Genomic DNA, 21687 nt, shown 5'->3' with positions numbered 1-21687 from the left:
CCATTCCCCTCCCCTCCCCTTCCCCCCCCCCCCCCCCCCCGTTCCCCTCCCCTCCCCTGCCCAGCAATGCCGGGTACTTCTGCTAGTATATATATATATATATATATTGTTACGGATCTCTACGTCGGCCTTTCCCCCTTAGGAAGGAGGGATTAATCCCCTTGTCCGTGACTGGCCGACGTGAGTCCTGGGGGTCCCAACGCTCCTTCCGGTCGGGAGCAGCCAGGGTATTTGGTCTACAAAAAGTCCCAAGGACCTGAGTGCCACTCCTGACAGTGAAGCAAGGGAGGGACTCCCGCTCGAACCCCGGTTTTAGATGGTCTAGTTGCCGAGCGGTTTTTAGCAACCCGAAGTTCGAGTCATTAGCATTCAATAACCCGATTCCGAAACGTTGGCCAAATCGTGCCACAGGTATTCAATTGGGAAAAGACAAGGACGAAACGGATGTAAAGGAAAGAAGGCAGAGTAAAGAGGAACAAATATAATTTATTACTAACTAATTATGTACAAGTCAAAAGTAACCAAGGAGAAGGAAGGATACGAAAATAAAGACAGAAAGAGGGACGGACCAGTAGGACACAGTGCAAATTAGCTTACCTATTACAGTCTTACTTAACCCCAAGGACAAGACAAAAGACAGACTACAATCACACTTACATGGGGAATGATGACAGGAATGGCAGGAGGTGGATGGCTGGAGGGAGAGGAAGGTTCAACTGGAGCAGATGGTTCGGGCTTGATACCGCACGGGATGTCGGGCTGGACCTCGACGGCCACCGATGCCACCGATCCTGGTTCCCGCGTGGTAATGGGTCGAAGCTGCCTGGTGGAGCCAACGCTGCCTGGTGGAGTCAACGCTGCTTGGTGGAGTCAACGCTGCTTGGTGGAGTCAACGCTGCATGGTGGAGTCAAAGCTGCTGGGGGGGAGTCAAAGCTGCTGGGGGGAGTCAAAGCTGTGTGGTACTGCTCGTGGTACTGCCTCTGAACTCATCTGCCGCATCTCTCTCTCTCACCCTCTCAAAGATCTTCCTGCGGGTCTCTTCGTGGGGACGTCGTGTGCTTTCCCAGGACTCATCTGAGGTGGGGGGCGTCCCGCTGCGGGTTATATCGGCCACACCCTCTAACCTTTTCGAACCTCCCCGATCGCTCTTCCCCCGCCCTCTCAAGCCAAACCCCTCGTGCTTGGTTGGTTGTAGGGGCTCTCCTGGCCCCACCCTCCGATGACGAGGTGGAGACACGCCTTTCTTTCCCAACTTGACCGCGTGCGTAATGGAGGTTTTGCGGCGAAAACCATAAAGCAGCAGCGGCGAATGCAGAAAACCGCACGCGGAAAGCCGCCCAATGCAGTGGGCAATTGATGACAAAAGGGGAATTGGAAGGGAATCTACCTTATTTCACTTCGGTGCAATGCAGTGTCAATTAATGGAAGACAAAGCCTTAATCTAATACACATAATAAGGAGATAACTACTGAACAGGGAGATCTATGATGTGCTACGTGATTGTATATGGAATAACTACGGGCACGACTTTGACCTTTATACACCAAATGGAGGAAGGAGGGTGATATTACAACAATTAAACACAATTCTCATATCCATAACACTGCACCCTCCTCCTCTTAGGCACGTCCCGGGCCTATTACTTTTACCTTTAGTGTGGCACGTAGGTGTAGTTCCCTCTATATTTAACCTGACCCTGAGTGTGGCCATTTTAAAACACAAATAAATATGTCCCGCTGCTCCATTGCACCCTGCCTCACAGATTTACGCCCACAGCTAACCGAATTGCGGAATTGTCTTCAAACTACAACATGAACGATGGGGGAGCATTATTTACAGTTAACGTTACTTGTATTTACAAAACTAACCCAGGACCTGTAATTGTTCTTTTTTGGGGGGGGAGACAGCTTGCCCTGCATCGACGCACCAGAAAGCACCAAAACGCACCAAAGCACCATCAAGCACCAATCGGTGCACAGTCAACACAGTTCATAATAAAAATAACCAAACAAACCCTTGGTGGTCTTGCTCTTCGGCTCCCTCTGCTGGCTAATTCTCTTCCTGATGTTGTCTTTCTTCTTTGCTGGCGGCCTATTTGGACATAATAAAATGACATGCACAAAACGTGTCCACTGTTCTTTTTATCTATGGCCCACAGGGCCGACTATGTGTGGTTCACCTGTATGGCATAGGTGCCGTGTTACCAAGGTCCGCCAGCAAGATCTCGGGCCATCATGGCCGGTTCCAGCAGAGGGGCCATGCCCCAACCCGTGGGGTCCATAAGTGGTGCTCAGCCACAGACATGTGGTCCATACGTGGTGCATCGATGCAGACAGCTGGTTGCGGGAGTTTTGGGCACACAATGGCAGACTCCCGCACGCTCCCCTCGGCGCCCAGTGGCGCACAGTCCTCGGGTGGGAGACAAGGGGGGGGGGGGGGTAGAAGACAGGTGAGCGAGGGGTAAGGTCACAATGGTACACATCAACAAGGCAATGCAAAACGAGGTGCGTACGGAGAGCGAAGTGAGAAAGCTCGTCCCTACCGTACGTCACCCCCCCTGTTACCCACTCTACCCTTGCCCTTACCCCATATGTACAAAAATATCTAACACATTTACAAATTCGTCGCTACCGTCACGTCTTCCCCATATTTCCCCTAATACCAAATTCGTCCCCACAATCCCTCTAACCAAAATTTGCCATCACCCAATTCATCATCAATCCTCATAAGGAGGGAGAGATGGAACAACAAAGCACAATGTCACACCCACGTCATGATGCGTCTCACATTCCAAACATTTGCACAAAAATAATAAAACATGGCATGGTGTGGAGTCCTGCTACCTCAGGTGAGTGGATGTAGATGGTGCGAAGAGATTCTTAATCCTAACTATCTTCTAAATGACATTAACTCACTTTACACTACCCAGGGTCTTCCCTGCCAAACCATTGGCCGTCTTACTCTATGCGGTTTTAAGAACCAAATTCCCATTGAGCAAACTGTGGTGCTTCATCAATTTGGGGTCTCACTCCCCCGATTCAACTCCCTGTGCCCTTGCACAATTTCAGGACTGGGTCGTGTGGCTCTCCCAGCAGGTCTACCCACCTGCACACCTCCACCACTGCAGTTGCCTCCGAGCTTACCTACTCCTTAACCCTACCTATCTACCTGGGGAAGGCCCTCTGGCGCTGTCCCCACTCGGTGCCCTCTGGCACTGGGCTACCCAGGTCCGTCCTCCGGATCCTCGGGCCCCATCCACAACTCTAACGGCTCCCAGAGCCCACCTGCGGCCTCACCTGGCCAACATCCTCACAGTGGTGCAGTGCCCATTCAACTACACATACTAACAGGCCACACGCCCAGCCATTTCCACGTCACTCATGCACCCATCCAAACACCATTCTTCCACCACGCACCACAGATGCCAATATCCAACCACAATTTACCTACTCCCTCTACCTAACTCTTAAACTACCCTCCCCGGGTATTCGTGATGGGGTCCATCCTCCTTTCCCCCATCCACACCTTCGCACCATCCACTCCACTCCACAGTTTCCAACACACTCACTCCACGACCATCCATTCCATACTCCATATACTCCATACAACCATTCTCCATACTCCTGCATTTGCACACCTGTGCAATTACTCCTGGTGCTTCCTGCACTGTCCTTCCTCCCAGGACCATTTGGTCAACACAACACACAATCACTATTACTCACTCATACCCCGCTCCATACACCTGTTCACTTGCACACCTGGTGCAATCACACCTGGTGCCACCTGCACCCTCGTTCCTCCCAGGCTCCCTCAATCATTCAATACAATGCACAATCAATTATTCACTCGTATACTGCTCAATACACTTTCGACCCTCAAACACTCGGCATCATCTGATCTAACTACTCCCCTCTGAAACTCGCGCTTCCCAGTCGCCCCTTTAAACATTGCGCTCCCTCGTCATTATCATCCAACTACCCTCTCTATGTCCCCACTACCTGTCCAATGTTGCTACTTACCTTACCGTTACCTATGGTCCTTCTTCTCTAGATCCCTATACATTATCCTAACCCTCCCGGGCTAGTTTTCACTGCCATAAACCCCATAAAACTATTGCTCCTATGCCCCCTTTGTGTGGGGGATGGTGGATTTGCCATCCCTCCACATCGGGCATCTCACTATAAATTTCGCTCTCAAATTCCAGCCAATCAAAAATTTGCCAATCACTCTTCCAATCATCTGCCAATCATGAAATTTTTTTTCTCAATTTCGGTTCCAAAACACTATCATCATCACAGTCTACTCACTGGAGCCTCTCGGTGCGCCAATTCATCTCCAAAGCTCGGCTTCGCAAAGCCGAGCAATGAATGCGGGTTGTTCGGTGCCGGCGGTTGGATCCGTCCGGCATTCAGTGCAGGGAAGGAGGTTTACTCGGGCCGAGATCCCAAGGTCCACCTCGGCGCGGAGCCGTCCGGTCTCCCGCCTGATGACCCGATCTCGCCCTGCCGGAACGCCGCAACCAAAAGGGGTCGCCGTCCCGGCCCTTCTTACCGGGCCGCCCGTTCCGCCTAGCGGAGCACGGACGTGGCCGTTCAGAGCGCGGCCCGGCGTGGATCGCGTACGGCGGTTCTTTCCAAACCACCATAGTTACGATCCCCGCTGGTTCCCGCGGCACACTAAGCCCGGCACGAACCGAGGGCTCGCTTTGGCTACAGGTCGATTTAACCGCTATCCCGTTTAGCGTCGATGCTCCACTTGCATGCTCACACCCCGCGTTCCGTTCCTTGCTCACACATCCAGCTGTCTCCATGCTCTCTGTCATTGCACCTCCTCTTACACAACACCCAGTTACACTCATTCCGCTCACAGACTTTGACACACACCTGACCACCGCACACCTTTGCACACACTCATCGTTCGCACACCTCACCAACACACCTCTTCGCGCCCACTCCTCGGTCACATCCCCGGTGACAACCACGGGTGTGCACTCACTTGCACACCCAATCACGTGCTTCACTACTACCTCGAGTGTGCATTCCCACACGTGCTCGACCATTCCAGGTGTGCATCCTTCCATTCCAGGTGTACATCCTCTCTCACCTGCTACAACCAACTCGTGCTCCGTGTCACTCTCACTGCTTTCACCACCACACTCGGTCGAGCATTCACCCTTACTCTTGACAGCGCACTCTGTAAGCATGCACTCCTCTGTTACACACTTTTCTCGCACATCCTCTTGCACACACTCTCCCGTTACGTCCTCCGTAACACTCACCACAGGTGTGCACTCCTTCGTTACTTCCCCTGTAACACTTCCCCTCACGCGCTTCCATGTGCCCCCCCGCACACGCGCTACGACCAACTCACTCTCGACAGCACACTCACTCCTCGGCGCGCACTTTTTCCTCACACACCCCATAGTCGGACATCCTCGCACACCTCCTCCTTCACACTCTGTACCTGTCGCACACTTCACCAGCGGCCTCTCACGAACACCCGGGTCCAAACCAACCCCCAAGCCGACTGAATCTCCCCTCACACCATATACATTTCCGCGTATATCGCCACTCACCTGGGCACCTCTTCTCCGCACCTCCTCCGTCACCTGCAAACTCTTTATTTGGTTAGCAAGCACCCCATCATGGTTTGAGCACAGACCTTGCACATACTCCACCACTTCCTCCTTTATCTCCTTCTTAGTTTCCCTCCGTCTCTTCTTAATTTCACTCACCCCCTCTTCCACTTCCTCTAATTTCTCCTTTACCTCCATCATTTCCCGGTGCGCCCCTCGACCTCTTCCTCTAATGCTACCTTGACCGTCTCTATGTGCGTCCTCACCTCCCGTTCTTTCGTCTCCATTGCCTCTGTCACCTCGTCCAACCTCTTTGTCAACCCCTCATGTACCGTCTGACACTCCTTCTTTATGACTGCTACGTCCCTCTTTATTTCATTCTTGGTCGCCTTCAACCCCTCGATCACAGCCGTATTCTTTTGTACCTGTTCCTTCAACTCCCTTTGTCCTACTGTCAGCTGCCCCACCCCCTGCGTCAACTCCTCTATGCCACCTTGTAACTTTGCCGTCCCATTTCTCACCTCTTTCTCCATACGCTTCTCACCTCGCCTTACCTCCTCGCATACCCCCGAGACCTCCTCGCTTACACCTCGTCTTATCTCCTCCCCCATCTCCTCCATTTCTTTGGTAGATGCCGCCCTCATCTGTTCCAAATCGTTTCTCTGGGCATCCAATTTAGTGTCTAACCTGATTTTCACCTCCTCTATCTGGTTCCCCATCTGTTTGATTTCCCGGGCGGATTGCTCCCCTATTTCCCTCAATTTGCCTTCCATCTTGTCTTCTAGCCCCGTTAACAAATTCTTCACCCCTTTTATCCCGTTGTCTAACCCCTCAAATTTATTGTCTAAACCCTCAAATTTGCTGTCGAAACCCTCAAATTTGCTGTCTAAACCCTCAAATTTATTGTCCATCTTGTTTAACCCGTCTCTCAATTGCTCACTGGTACCCCTTGCTTCCTCCCTCATTCTGCTTTCCAATCGCTCACTATTCCTGGCCATAAGGGCCTCCATTTGCACCATAAAAAGGTTTAAATCCACCGGTGCTGCTACGGCCACGGGCGCGGCTAATTTTAGTGCCGCTGCAACCACGTGCGCGAAGGCGCCATTTTGTGCGCCTGAACCCCCATCAACCACCTCACCATTTCTCTCCTCCATTTCTTCCCTCTCGTCCTGGGTTACCCCTAACCCCTCTTCTAATTCCCCCACCGGCATCCGATCACCTTGACCATCCATGGCACGATTTTAATTTGGATGTTAAATAAAATTGTGGGCCACTCGTAATTTGAGCGCGCTAAGCACTTCAGGTCCGAATCCGACACTCCTGACACCAATTGTTACAGATCTCTACGTCGGCCTTTCCCCCTTAAGAAGGGGGGATTAATCCCTTTGTCCGCGACTGACCGACGTGAGTCCTGGGGGTCCCAACGCTCCTTCCGGTCGGGAGCAGCCAGGGTATTTGGTCTACAAAAAGTCCCAAGGACCTGAGTGCCACTCCTGACCGTGAAGCAAGGGAGGGACTCCCGCTCGAACCCCGGTTTTAGATGGTCTAGTTGCCGAGCGGTTTTTAGCAACCCGAAGTTCGAGTCATTAGCATTCACTAACCCGATTCCGAAACGTTGGCCAAATCGTGCCACAGGTATTCAATTGGGAAAAGACAAGGACGAAACGGATGTAAAGGAAAGAAGGCAGAGTAAGGAGGAACAAATATAATGTATTACTAACTAATTATGTACAAGTCAAAAGTAACCAAGGAGAAGGAAGGATACGAAAATAAAGACAGAAAGAGGGATGGACCAGAAGGACACAGTGCAAATTAGCTTACCTATTACAGTCTTACTTAACCCCAAGGACAAGACAAAAGACAGACTACAATCACACTTACATGGGGAATGATGACAGGAATGGCAGGAGGTGGATGGCTGGAGGGAGAGGAAGGTTCAACTGGAGCAGATGGTTCGGGCTTGATCCCGCACGGGACGTCGGGCTGGACCTCGACGGCCACCGATGCCACCGATCCTGGTTCCCGCGTGGTAACGGGTCGAAGCTGCCTGGTGGAGCCAACGCTGCCTGGTGGAGTCAACGCTGCTTGGTGGAGTCAACGCTGCTTGGTGGAGTCAATGCTGCTTGGTGGAGTCAAAGCTGCTGGGGGGGAGTCAAAGCTGCTGGGGGGAGTCAAAGCTGCGTGGTACTGCTCGTGGTACTGCCTGTGAACTCATCTGCCGCATCTCTCTCTCTCTCTCTCACCCTCTCAAAGATCTTCCTGCACGGCTCTTCGTGCCGCCGTGGAGACGTCGCGTGCTTTCCCAGGACTCATCTGAGGTGGGGGGCGTCCCGCTGCGGGTTATATCGGCCACACCCTCTAACCTTTTCAAACCTCCCCGATCGCTCTTCCCCGGCCCTCTCAAGCCAAACCCCTCGTGCTTGGTTGGTTGTAGGGGCTCTCCTGGCCCCACCCTCCGATGACGAGGTGGAGACATGCCTTTCTTTCCAAACTTGACCGCGTGCGTAATGGAGGTTTTGCGGCGAAAACCATAAAGCAGCAGCGGCGAACGCAGAAAACCGCACGCGGAAAGCCGCCCAATGCAGTGGGCAATTGATGACAAAAGGGGAATTGGAAGGGAATCTACCTTATTTCACTTCGGTGCAATGCAGTGTCAATTAATGGAAGACAAAGCCTTAATCTAATACACATAATAAGGAGATAACTACTGAACAGGGAGATCTATGATGTGCTACGTGATTGTATATGGAATAACTACGGGCACGACCTTTGACCTTTATACACCAAATGGAGGAAGGAGGGTGATATTACAACAATTAAACACAATTCTCATATCCATAACAATATATATATAAAACAATATATATATATATGTATATATATATTATATACATATATATGATGGGTTGGCCCCCCCTTTGGAACTCAAGAAGAGGCACCTTGAAGCAGCAAAATGTGTTTTAATACAAAATCGAGCAAACACAATATTGTGGAGCACGTCTTGAAATCGCAGGGCCTTGTCACACAAGACCATGCAAGTCCAAGCCGCCCTGAAATCATTCTGACACAAGATCCTTTATATAATCGAACAAAGCCTAAAAAAGCCTCCGCTGAAGTAATGACCTCAGACAAGAGAGATTAAGTTTAAAGGCACAGATGTGTGAAAATAAGATAGTTCTCAGGCTATTTTTCCCAACAAGCTGGGCTTTTACAAGGACCAGGGATGCATTCCCATAATAAAGTTCAATGGGGTTTACATTTGGCAGTAAAACATACAAATCAAAGGAACAAATCAAAGGATACATATTACATCACACCCTGCTCGAGGTTAACTTTAAGGCAAACAAGAATCATATGACAACTATTCCCATAACTTTTCTCCCTTTGGAAGATGCTGAAAAAACGACTCCAAGGTTGGATTTTGACCGAGCCGTGAAACAACATGTTTTGCATTGAATCTAGCTTTTTGGAAGCAAGCAGAAGAAAGACATAATTATATATATATTTCTCAGGTGCCCTGGGTCATGTGGTTTGCCCCCCAAGGCCCCCCATGCCCTGCCCCCGACATATTTCTCCCTTTTGTCTTTGAGACAACACCTCGAAAAAGACAATTACCCCAGTGGGTCAGCATCCCCCCCATATCGCATGCCAGGCGCGCCATGCATCACGCATGCTCAGGGAGAGACACCGGCCCCTAATTGTAGCCGTCTAACATTCAACGCATATATTGTTAGCCATAATTCGCGACGAAGACTCCTGGTTAGAAGATAGCTGCCGCCCGGCCGGGTTCCGAGCCCCCCTTCCCCCAGCGTGGGTGCGACCCAGTCGCCGGCCAGATAAGGGGCCCTCCTTATGCAGGCGCGGTCCTCGCGAATCAGGGCAAACAATCGACATCCAATGCCATCAAGCCTTGTACGTGTGATTGCTCTGCGGGAGAAAAGGTGGCACATCCATCATCACAAATCTCCATCTCCTCATAGTCTGCATCAATGTCAGTATTCATAGTGTCGGGTGCCTTAAGCTGAAACGACCCCAAATTGCTTACTACAGGTGGTGTAGGTGGTGGGGAAGGTGGTTCCCTTAGATACGTGTTTGCCAAGCGCTCCTCACTACTTGCATGTGAGCCATAGCTCTTAAAGGAACCTACACTTACTAAATCACGAGTAAAAGAATTCCAATCCCGACGAAGAGAACTAAAATCATAATCGTCATCAAAATCCCATGCATCAGCAGGTTCGTTGATTTCAAGCCAGGAATCGTAGACCTCTAAAGCCACATCCTCTTGCCACGAAACGTCTAGGCCGTCAACCCAGTCGTGGGTGTCCGAATCTTGCCATGAGACGATAGAGTTGGCCAGTTATCCTGTGAAACATTTTCTCACACACACCATGATCAAATTCCTAGCCCCCCAATTATGATCAGTCAAAGGAGAAACTCACTACATTTTCTCCATCCTGCTTTGTTGTCTTCCTATGTGCAACCATCATTTTGTAAACACATATTTGTAAACATATTATCCACTCATTCATTCATTCATTCATTCATACCATAATTCACGTTATTAGCAGCTGGTAGTTAAATATCAAAATACATCAACTGGTATTCTTCCTTTGATAACCTCTCCCTTATGAGCAATAATTCAATTGCCCAACGTACCTGGTGGAGTTCTGTTCACCTGGTCTGCAGAGCTGTGATCCAATCTGCACCAGCACCCAATCACCTCTTCGATTGGGGTAAACCTGCCTGTAGCAATCTAACGCAACGTTATTAAACGAAATTCACAACTTTACATTCATTGGTCCCCCCAGGGCAAGCCAACCCTTGTATCACCTTCTTATCACAAAACAACAGTCCATAACTAACCACTTTCTTTTATTTCCTGCCTTTACTATCAACTTTTTCCAACCTTCTCCCTTTTCTCAGCAAATCCTTTCTTCAGACTCAACCCACATAAATACAATTTCCCCTTCCAGGTGCGTCTGTCTAGCCACTCACAAATTGTCCACAAGACAAAATCACCATATTTCACACTTCAGCTCCTGAGAGCTCAATTTTGAACAGGGGTAAAACCAGCAATACTCAATTACCTTCTGCCAAGCAACAGGCCAGAGCAGTATCACTCCCTCTTCCCTCTGCCCATCATAACTGGCAGACAGACAATGGCGAGCCACAAGCCCCAACCCTACTAGGCTCCAGCTCCCATCCAAAGGATACAAACTCCCTCAGACTGGCATAATCTCTTTGCCAGCTTATGTATGAACCAAGACTGCAAACAAATAGTTTTCCAATAAAAATCAATTGTCACCCTATTGCACCATATTGGCAGAATTCACTTCAGCTCTCTACCACTCTTGTGTCGAGTGGTGCCCCAAAATGACATTGCACGAACCCTTTCAATACCTGTCTAAACCTACTGCCATTTAACGACGCTTCCCAGATGACGGTTTCCCATACACTATTCTGGCACAAAATTGTTGCATCCCACAGATGCCACGATTATTTTAACAAACCCATTTTCCTAATCCACCTGTTCAATTCTCATTTCAATTTAAAGTCAATCCAATGTCCTCTAATACCTCTCTTAGCATCCCACGCACCTGTTGCAGACACCTGTTTTAGCCTCTGCCCCAATAGCTGCCCAATAATCAAATAATAAAAAGAAAATAACCTGATCTATTTATTGAAATAGAAAATAGTTCTCATATGTCTTACTGTCTGGCCAATTTTTTCACCCACTGTGACTCACTCAAAATAGATTCTCACTGTTGTTATGTCTGAAATTCGTCTCATGAAAACCCATCTAAGAGTCCAGTGTAACAGACAGACAAACACATAGACACACTGAAGATCCCAGGGTCCCATTAAACTAGCTTGTCCCCAGATCCACAAAACAAAACATGTAACTTATGTCAACAACTGAACTCCCAAGACAACAACGATGAAACATCCATCCACCTCAATAGCTCGCCAAGTAGCTCCTTGTGTCCCTGTCTCTCTTCTTGCATCTACACTTTTCACAATCACAATTACTCACTCATACACTGCTCCATCACCTCCTTCCCTACACCCCAAATCTCCGCTTGCATCCTATGCAAATCATTCACTCAACACCATTACACTCATCCACAATACCCTCACAGTACATCACTTCTCCAAACCATTGCCTCATTCGCTCAGATTTTCCCTCGCTCCAATTCATCATTTCAACATGCTCACCAGCAAGACTCATTCAATTCCTCATTTAATAAACTACACCACAAACACACTGCATCATCTAACTAACTACTGCCCCTTTAAAACTCGTGCTTTCCCTGTCATCCCTTTATCTCATACACTAGCCAGTGTAAGCCAGCCAAACATAAACAAAGAGGTTCCAGCGAGCTGTGACCTCCATAACTCTAATCAAATCCACTGGCACTTTTAAAACAAACTTTCCCAGTCACTTACTAAAATAAAGTGCAGCTCTTGTCCGTAGATATACGTTAACCGGGATTACATGAGACTTGACAACAATAGTACTGCCCCGTGGAGCAAGGCACCAGAGACAACTCCCCTCTCCACCTGGACTTACCCCAGGTAGAATTTGGCTACCTACAGAGAAAGTACCTGCACAACACATTTACAAACCAATTCGTCCCCTCGTTGTATTAGGGGACATCACAAATGTTCCACCACAATTCACAGCAGGTGACCACCCACCTGCCTTTGAAGTCCTTCTCAATCATCTTTCCCACGAAAATCTAATCGATTTGTCTGACGCACCACGTCTGTCCAGCAAATTGTTGAGACACTCAAGCATGTCCTAACAAATGGGCTGTCCAATCCTGAAATCTCACGAAACCTTTTCTGAGGGTCAAATGTAACAGACAGACCGGCCAATAGGCAGGGGCAAACCCCGAGGCCCCAGACACCATCACCACACACATACCCCGCATCACATAGGAGTATCAATGAGCCGGACAGCAAATGCCATATGTCTTCATCCCAAATCGAGGGCAAAATTTTCACAATGGCAAACAATTAATATATTGTCCACATTCATCTTGGTCACCCCAACCCATCCTGGCTCTCCCCACGAGCTCCGTGTCCGGACAGACAGACAGATAAACAGACCGGGTGAAACCATAACCATCCATCCTTCCGATTGGACTCACGCCAGCATCACATGTCATTCTTGCCTTCATTCAACGCATTCTGCAATCCCAAGTCGGTCGAGTACAAGCCCCGGCCATGCCGTTGAATAAACACCTGGTCGGTTGACTTAGCCTATCATCTTTGACTTTTACTCCCATGCTAAATCTGGAGAGCTGTTAATATGTATAATTACTCTTTTAAAAAATCCAAACTGACATCTTTTATTTTTTAGCCCCAAATTTACTCAATCAATTTCTACCTTCACAACATATATTATCATTCCATCATACCCAATGTGGTCAGGTCGCAACAACAGGATATCTCACCCTTGACCTCTGACTCAAAAATGCATACTCATCCAATACATATATACAATTCACAAGTGGCCGGTACTCCTCCGGATTGCCTAACTCCTGCGGGCGATGTAGGGAACCCCTTGTCAATCGTTCACACGTCTATGACAGATCATTCGTTCCCTTATACACACATACCATGTGACTGACACTTCATTCTCCATACAATACAGTATAAACTCATGCACACAGGATTATTCTTAATCTTGTTCTCATGCACACTCATGCACACTCCAATCCTACCTACCTGTGAACTTACCTGGCCCCTTGCTGTGAGCCTATCCATCCCCTTCAGGCTCACCTGTTGGTTTCTACCTGGATTTCTTTCTTCCTGTGCTTTATCTGCTTCTTCCTCTGCTCTTGAAGTCTCAGCACTTCTCCTGCCTTTCTCCTATCTGGTACCTGCGCTTTTCTGATTCCAGTTTAATTTATCCTTCTCCCAAAATCACATAAGGATAATCCTCCCTCGCCTGCCTCGGCCACCCGAATGCGTCCCATGCTGTGCACAGCATGGAATATCCGCATTCCCGTCTCGATTCCGTCCCACCTCGCGGTTCCCCGCGAGGCAGCTACCCCGTTGCCCCGGCAACCTGCCTGCACGTCTCGGCTCGCGTGTTCACAGCTGGATTCCACGCGCCTCGTGCATTATAATCCTCCCTGTTACTTCTACAGATCTAACCTCATCTCTTGTCCAGAAAGAGCTAATTCCTGCTGCCTGTAGCATATATTGGCAGAATCCCCTACCTTTAGGTAAAAACGCACCGGATGTGCATGCCTTAAATCCTGAGACAGGACAAAGAAGGCCTTGAGGGGTGGGGGGGGGGGGGGGGGTTATTAGATACACACATCCAGTACATAGCTTAACTTACTTCTCCAAGCCCTCGCCGGGGGTCTAGTCTTTATACCTATGACCTATTCTTATCCTTATTTTTATCCTTATTCTTATCCTTATCCACCCACGCCTGGGTCTAGTTTTCTTCCCATGCCAGGGTCTAGTTACCTACTCCCACGCCGGGGGTACCTTAACCTGAGGCTATCCCTCGAGGGCTATCCCTCCTAACCTAGGGCGCCCTCCTTGCTCGATTCATTAATCCACTGGTTGCTTCAATTTGGTTCGAGATACATGCTCAAGTACAGTCCAGAGGCCCCACGCATCCAAAAGGAAGAGAGGAGGCTTTAAATGTAGGTGTGCAAATATGCTTACCTCAGCCCAAATGGTGCCAGCGCTGGCTTTTTGCCTCTCCCCGACCTGAGGAGCGTGGCCCCCCTCGACATGCACCTGGATGATCCCACTTCTGACACCAGATGACGGGTTGGCCCCCCCTTTGGAACTCAAGAAGAGGCACCTTGAAGCAGCAAAATGTGGTTTAATACAAAATCGAGCAAACACAATATTGTGGAGCACGTCTTGAAATCGCAGGGCCTTGTCACACAAGACCATGCAAGTCCAAGCCGCCCTGAAATCATTCTGACACAAGATCCTTTATATAATCGAACAAAGCCTAAAAAAGCCTCCGCTTAAGTAATGACCTCAGACAAGAGAGATTAAGTTTAAAGGCACAGATGTGTGAAAATAAGATAGTTCTCAGGCTATTTTTCCCAACAAGCTGGGCTTTTACAAGGACCAGGGATGCATTCCCATAATAAAGTTCAATGGGGTTTACATTTGGCAGTAAAACATACAAATCAAAGGAACAAATCAAAGGATACATATTACATCACACCCTGCTCGAGGTTAACTTTAAGGCAAACAAGAATCATATGACAACTATTCCCATAACTTTTCTCCCTTTGGAAGATGCTGAAAAAACGACTCCAAGGTTGGATTTTGACCGAGCCGTGAAACAACATGTTTTGCATTGAATCTAGCTTTTTGGAAGCAAGCAGAAGACATAATTATATATATATTTCTCAGGTGCCCTGGGTCACGTGGTGTGCCCCCCATGGCCCCCCATGCCCTGCCCCCGACATATATATATATATATATATATATATATATATATATGTATATATATATATATATATATATATATATATATGTGTATATATATGTATATATATATATATATATATATATATATATATATATATATATATATATATACATACATATACATATATATATATATATATATATTGTTACGGATCTCGGGGGTCGGCGCTCCCCTTATCAAGGGGGGGTTAATCCCCTTGTCTTTTTATCTGGCCAACCCGAGTCCTCAGAAGTTATGACGTCACTTCCGGACGACGTTAACTAGGGTTGTAAGCCGTCTTCTTATTACCTACTTATTAATGCCACCCAGCAAGCAAGGAAATAACTCCCACCTGAGCTGCAGCATTAGTGGATACGCCGAGCGAAGCGAGCCGTGACTCGGGCCGTTAACAATGACTCTAAACCCGATTCTAAGCGGTTGCGATCGTGCCACGTTTACCCAATGATAGAAAGGACGGATGCGATCGGATGGAGAGGAAACCAGAAGGTAGGAAGAACAAAGATGGTTTATTAACAAATATACAAGAGAAGAGGAAACGAAAGAATGTACAAGATAGGAAGAAGAAGCAGCACACAGGGCAGTCTTAAAACAGTCTTATTCTAATACCCCAGACAAACATACACACTCACACGGGGATTGTAGCTGGTAGGTGGTCAGGTAGAGGGTCCAGTGATGGGGTCCAGGCTCCAATCCAGCGGCCAAAAACCCGGCAGGCAGCTCTGCGTATCTTGGAAACGCGACCGGACCTTACATACAGCGGGGGGGGGGGGGGGGGGAGGAGGCAGGTGTCCCGTACGTGTGCGCTCCTGGACAAGTCCGTTAATAAGCGCGTCTCCAACCAAACTCGTGCACATTTCCCAATCAGACTCGTATAAGCGCGTCTCCAACCAAACTCGTATAAGCGCGCCTCCAACCAAACTCGTATAAGCGCGTCTCCAACCCGAGTCCTTTTTACCGCCAATCTTCCACTCGAGTGCTGCCATATCTCTCTCTTCAAGCAACCAGCGCTCCTGACAAGTAGTCCATTTTCAATGCACTCTCCCAACCAAGTCCTTTCGCATGAGCGCCGCCGAACAAGTCCTGAGTCAAGTCAAGAGTGAAAGGGCTTTGCGCTCGCGCTTATATAACGCGAGCAAAGATCGCTCCGCGCGCCTCAAAGCCACGACCATCGACGATCTCACCTCAGCCCTGGTTGGCTGGTGAGGGCTTACCGGCCATGCCTTTGACGGCTGGTTGACAGGCCACACCTTCTTCTTGGCGTTCCACCCCCTTTTTCCTTGGGCCTGACCGCATTGTTTATGGCGGCGCTTGAGCGAACGCTAAGGCACCGACTGTAGGGGCGCGTAATGGCGTCACTTGGAGAGGGAGGTCGCAAAATGGATGGAATGGGCCTAATCTTATTTGATTGACGCAATGCAGATTCAACTATTGGAAACACGGCCTTATCTAAAACACATAATAATGAAATAACTAAAGTTCTATGGTGGCCTACGTGTTGCTTGTGGACTAACTAGGGGTGCAACCTTTAACCTTTTTAAAATGGGATATTTACAAGTAATTATTTACAAGTGTGGGTTCTAAAACTGCAACACTGCACCCTCCCTTTTTCCAGGCTCGACCCGAGCCGAAACAAAAGGAACTATCTTTTAAATTAATGTGACACTTAGGTGTGGTCACCCTCTACTTTTAACCTCACCATGAGTGTGACAGTTTTAACACTAAATATGTCCCACCTGCTGCGTTGCATCCTACCTAACTGACTCACGCCCACAATTAACCAAATTACGGAATTATTTTCAAACTACACATTTAAGCTGGTGGGGAGCATTATTTACAATACACTAATTATTTACAAACTGCAACCCAGGACCTGTCTTTTGTGGGAAAAGAGAAGATGTTTTGAGAAGGGGAAAATGCCATTGCCATGCACTGCACCGATACACCATACCATATGCACCAATATGCACCATAGTAAACAAACTGCACCAGAAGCACCAGAAATGCACAAAAGCACCATAAAAGCACCAGAAATGCACAGTTGTCACATTTCAAAATAATAAATGATGACGTCTTCTTCTTCTCTTCTCTGCTGGGCCGATGTTTCTGGCTGTCTTCTTGCTTGATGTTATTTTTTTAATAAGAAGGGCACACACCACATCTGCATCTTTATTTGTGGCCAGCAGGGCCAACTCAGGTGGTCCACTGCTGGGCATAGGTGCCACTTAAAACACAGTGGTCCGCAAGCCAGATACCGCTGGCAACAATGGTCGGTCCCAGCAGAGGTGCCAGGCCACAGAACGTGTGGTCCATATGGTGCATCAGTGCAGGCAGGAGGCAGCAAGGGTGCGGGCGCACAATCCGCGGCACCTGCACACTCCCCTCGGGCACAAAAGAACATGGTCCATGAGCGGGGAAGGAAGACAAAGCAGATTAGCGGGGAAAGGGCGCAAGGGTACACATAAAACAAGGCAATGCAAGATGAGGGGCACGGGAGAGCGAGCTGAGAAAGCTCATCCCTAGCGTACGTCACCCCCTGTCACCTACTCTACCCTTGCCCCTACCCCGTATTTACACAATGTACAAATTTACAAATTCGTCGCAAACGTCTTGTCTCCCATATCTCCCCTAATGCCAAATTCGTCATCAATCCCTCCTAAGAAGGAAGAGATGGAATAACTACAATGTCTCACCCACGTCCTGATGCATCTTTCATTCCAAATGTTTGCAAAACATGGTGTGGCGTCTTATCACCTAGGTGAGTGGATGTGGATGGTGCGAAGAGATTTTCCTCCTAACTATTCTCTAAATGACATTAACACTGTTAAACTACCCAGGGTGTTGCCCTGCCAATCCATTGGCCACTTTAATCTCTGCGGTTCTAAAAACCAATTCCCATTGACCATCCCTGTGGTGCCTCCCAATTTGGGGTCTCACTCCCCCGGTTTTTCTCCCTGTGCCCTCGCACAATTTCGGGGCTAGGTCGTGTGGCTCAACAGCAGGTCCACTCACCTGCACACCTCCGCCACTGTAGTTTCCACCCGAGCTTACCTAGCTCCTCACCCTAACCTGGGGAAGGCCCTCTGGCTCCCTTACCCCACTAATGCCCCCTCTGGCATCGGGCTACCCGAGTCCTCTCTCGGGATCCACGGGCCCCAGTGAACTCTACTACCGGGCTCCCAGAGCCTACCTGCGGCCTCACCTGGCCGACAGACTACCAGTGGCGGAGTGCCCATTTAACCATTCTCACCAACAGGCCACACGCCCAGCCATTTCACTTTACACATGCACCAAACCAAGCATTACCTTGCTACTTTCAGCACCACAGATGTCAATATCCAACCAAATTTACCTACTCCCTCTATCTACTTTTAAACTACCCTCCCCGGGTATTCGTGAAGGGGTCCATCCTTCCCCCATCCACTCCTTCGCACCATACACTCCACTCCACGTATTCCACACAACTCGCTCCACACCATTCATTCACTTTTACACACACATACATCCTTCTCGAGCATTGCCTCATTTGCTAACCAGCACTATAAGGACTTCCATTCGCAATGCCTCATTTCATCACCCTCAGCACAAAGATTCTCATGCACACAGCATCATCTGGCTATCTATCTCCCCTCTAAAACTCGTGCTCTCCCTGTCATCCCTTATACTATGCACATCCCACATCATTATCAACCAACTACTCTACTCTACGTCCCCACTACGTGTACAAAGTCACTACTTAACTCTTGGTCACCTATGGTCTTCTCTAGGTCCCTATACATTTATCCTAACCCTCCCGGGCTAGTTTGCACCGCCACCCCATAATCTATTGCTCCTCTGCCCAAAAAGTGAGGGATGGTAGGATTACAATCCCTCCACACCGGGCATCATTTCCAATCACTACCGCCAATCGTCCATTACACTATGCCTCTCGGGGTGGAAATGCCTTTTTACAGCTCAATTTCGAAAAGCCGGCTATCCGTGCGGATGGTCAGTCTCCTTTAGGTTGGGTCCGCCTGGCACTCTCGATTCTGGGGAGGAGGTTTTGTCGGGTCAAGGCTCCAAGCACCATCTCGGCGCAGGGCCTTTCGCTCCCATGCACGGTGGCCCAGCCTTCCCCGGCCAGAGTGCCGCCACCGCAAGGGGGCGCTGCTCCAAACCCTCCTACCTCCCCTCGAACCGGGCCGGTCGCCTTGCCTGGCAAAACGCGGCACCGACCGTGCAGGGCGGGGCCCGGCCCGAATCGTGCACGGCGCTCCTTGCAGGAGCGATGCGGCAACGATCCCCGCCGGCCCCCGCAGCACACAAAGAACACCGCTCCCCGAGAGCTCGCGTCGGCTATACGTCGGCCTAACCGCTGGCCCGGTCAACGTCGATGATCCACTCGCATGCTCACACCACGCTTCCTTTCGTCACTCACATATTCTCGCACACATTCTTGCGCACTCATTCTCCTCGCACACTCTGTTATCACATACTCCTCGGTTACACACCTCTCCTCCGTTACATACTCCGTAACACTCACGGGTGTGCACTCTGTTGCACACCCACTCAGCGCACACCTACCCTTGGGTGTGCACTCTTTTTCACACCCAATAACGTGCTCTGGTGTGCTCTCCCGCACACGCTCCACAACCAACTCACACTCCGTGTCACTCTCACCCTCACTATCACACTCCGATGTGCATTCACTCTCGCACTCGGTAACACACTCGTGCTCTGGCGCCATTCGCACACGCGCGCCATTTCCACTCACACAGCGCACCACGGACCTTCTACGAGCACCCGGGTTATGCCGGGATCGCAAGCGCGCGAAAAACCCTCTCATGCCAAATCTTTTCACGCCATATACAGCCCGGCTTACCTTCGGGATCCTCTTGTCCACACGCACCTGCAAATCTTTATAAGGATTAGCAAGTACGGCATCACGATGCGAATACAGACTTTACATGCATTCCATCTCAATCTCCGATATATCCGCCATACCTGCCATCTCTCCAACCCCAATTTCCACTATCGCTTCGATCTTATTTTCTTTATTCAGCTCGACGACCGCTGGCGCTAATAAAATCAAATTTTCTAATTCTGCGGTCGCCTGCTTTCCCATACCCCGGGTCGCGATTTCTACCCCGGTCCACGTAACTTTACCCTGCTCAGCCTCGCTTTCCCCGCGCTTCTCAAGCCGCGTTACCTCATCGCGTACCCCCGCAATCCTTCCGCCCGATCTGCGGTCTCTGTCTCTCCCCGATGCTCTTATTTCATACTGGGCTTTGTCCCTCACTAACCCCTCATTTACTTCCCAGGCTTGGCCATTTATGTCCTCCAATTGGTCCCCTAATTTGTTTTCTAACCCCCCAATTTGGCTTCCCAATTGCTCACTATTGGCCCTCATTTCTCCCATCTCCTTACTCAATCCCCCAATTTGCTTTCCCAATTGCTCACTATTGGCCCTCATTTCTCCAATCTCCTTACTCAATCCCCCAATTTGCTTTCCCAATTGCTCTCCCATTTTGTTCATTTCCCATTTCGATTCTGTCATGCACGCCCTGATCTGTGCCATAAGAAGGTCCATATCTATTGGTGCTGCGGGCTTGGCTCTCGCCGCCACGTGTGAGGCGCCGCCATTTTGTGCGCCTGAAACCCCCACTACCGCACCTTCTTCAATTCCCTCTTCCATTACTCCCACTTCTTCCCTGGCATCCTGGGTTGACTCTAACCCTTCCTCTACCCCCTCATCTCCCCCCACCGGCATCTGATTGCCTTGGTTATCCATGGCACGATTTAAAATTTAAATGGTAATACAATTTCGGCCGCTCTTAATTTTGACCAAATTTTTCAAAAGATAAAAATTTTGGTTCGGGTCCAAATCCCGCTCCCAGACACCAATTGTTATGGCCAATATGCACAATTGGTGTCCAAAATTTTGTCTTACAAATTTTGTCCCAGGTTCCAAATCCCAACTCCTGACTACCAATTGTTACGGATCTCGGGGGTCGGCGCTCCCCTTATCAAGGGGGGGGGGGGTTAATCCCCTTGTCTTTTTATCTGGCCGACCCGAGTCCTCAGAAGTTATGACGTCACTTCCGGACGACGTTAACTAGGGTTGTAAGCCGTCTTCTTATTACCTACTTATTAACGCCACCCAGTAAGTAAGGAAATAACTCCCACCCGAGCCGCAGCATTAGTGGATACGCCGAGCAAAGCGAGCCATGACTCGGGCCGTTAACAATGACTCTAAACCCGATTCTAAGCGGTTGCAATAGTGCCACGTTTACCCAATGATAGAAGGGACGGATGCGATCGGATGGAGAGGAAACCAGAAGGTAGGAAGAACAAAGATGGTTTATTAACAAATATACAAGAGAAGAGGAAACAAAAGAATGTACAAGATTGGAAGAAGAAGAAGCAGCACACACTTTTGTGAAATCGTACCAAACTTCTGGTATGCACATATCTCTCCCGTCGGTATGTCCTAAGGGTATTTTTTTTGAAAAATTTTCAATCTTTATTTTTTTTGGGGGGGGAATTTTTTTGGGGAATTTTTTTTTTTCAACTTCAATTGTTTATAAAAAGTAATATCACGTATATTACAAATACATGTGTGCAAAATAATTGTTTGAATTATGATTGGTTTAA

Source organism: Myxine glutinosa, chromosome 10 (genome assembly GCF_964187855.1).
Source record: "Myxine glutinosa chromosome 10, kmMyxGlut1.1, whole genome shotgun sequence".
Taxonomy (NCBI): Eukaryota; Metazoa; Chordata; class Myxini; order Myxiniformes; family Myxinidae; genus Myxine; species Myxine glutinosa.
This window is presented reverse-complemented; position numbering follows the sequence as displayed.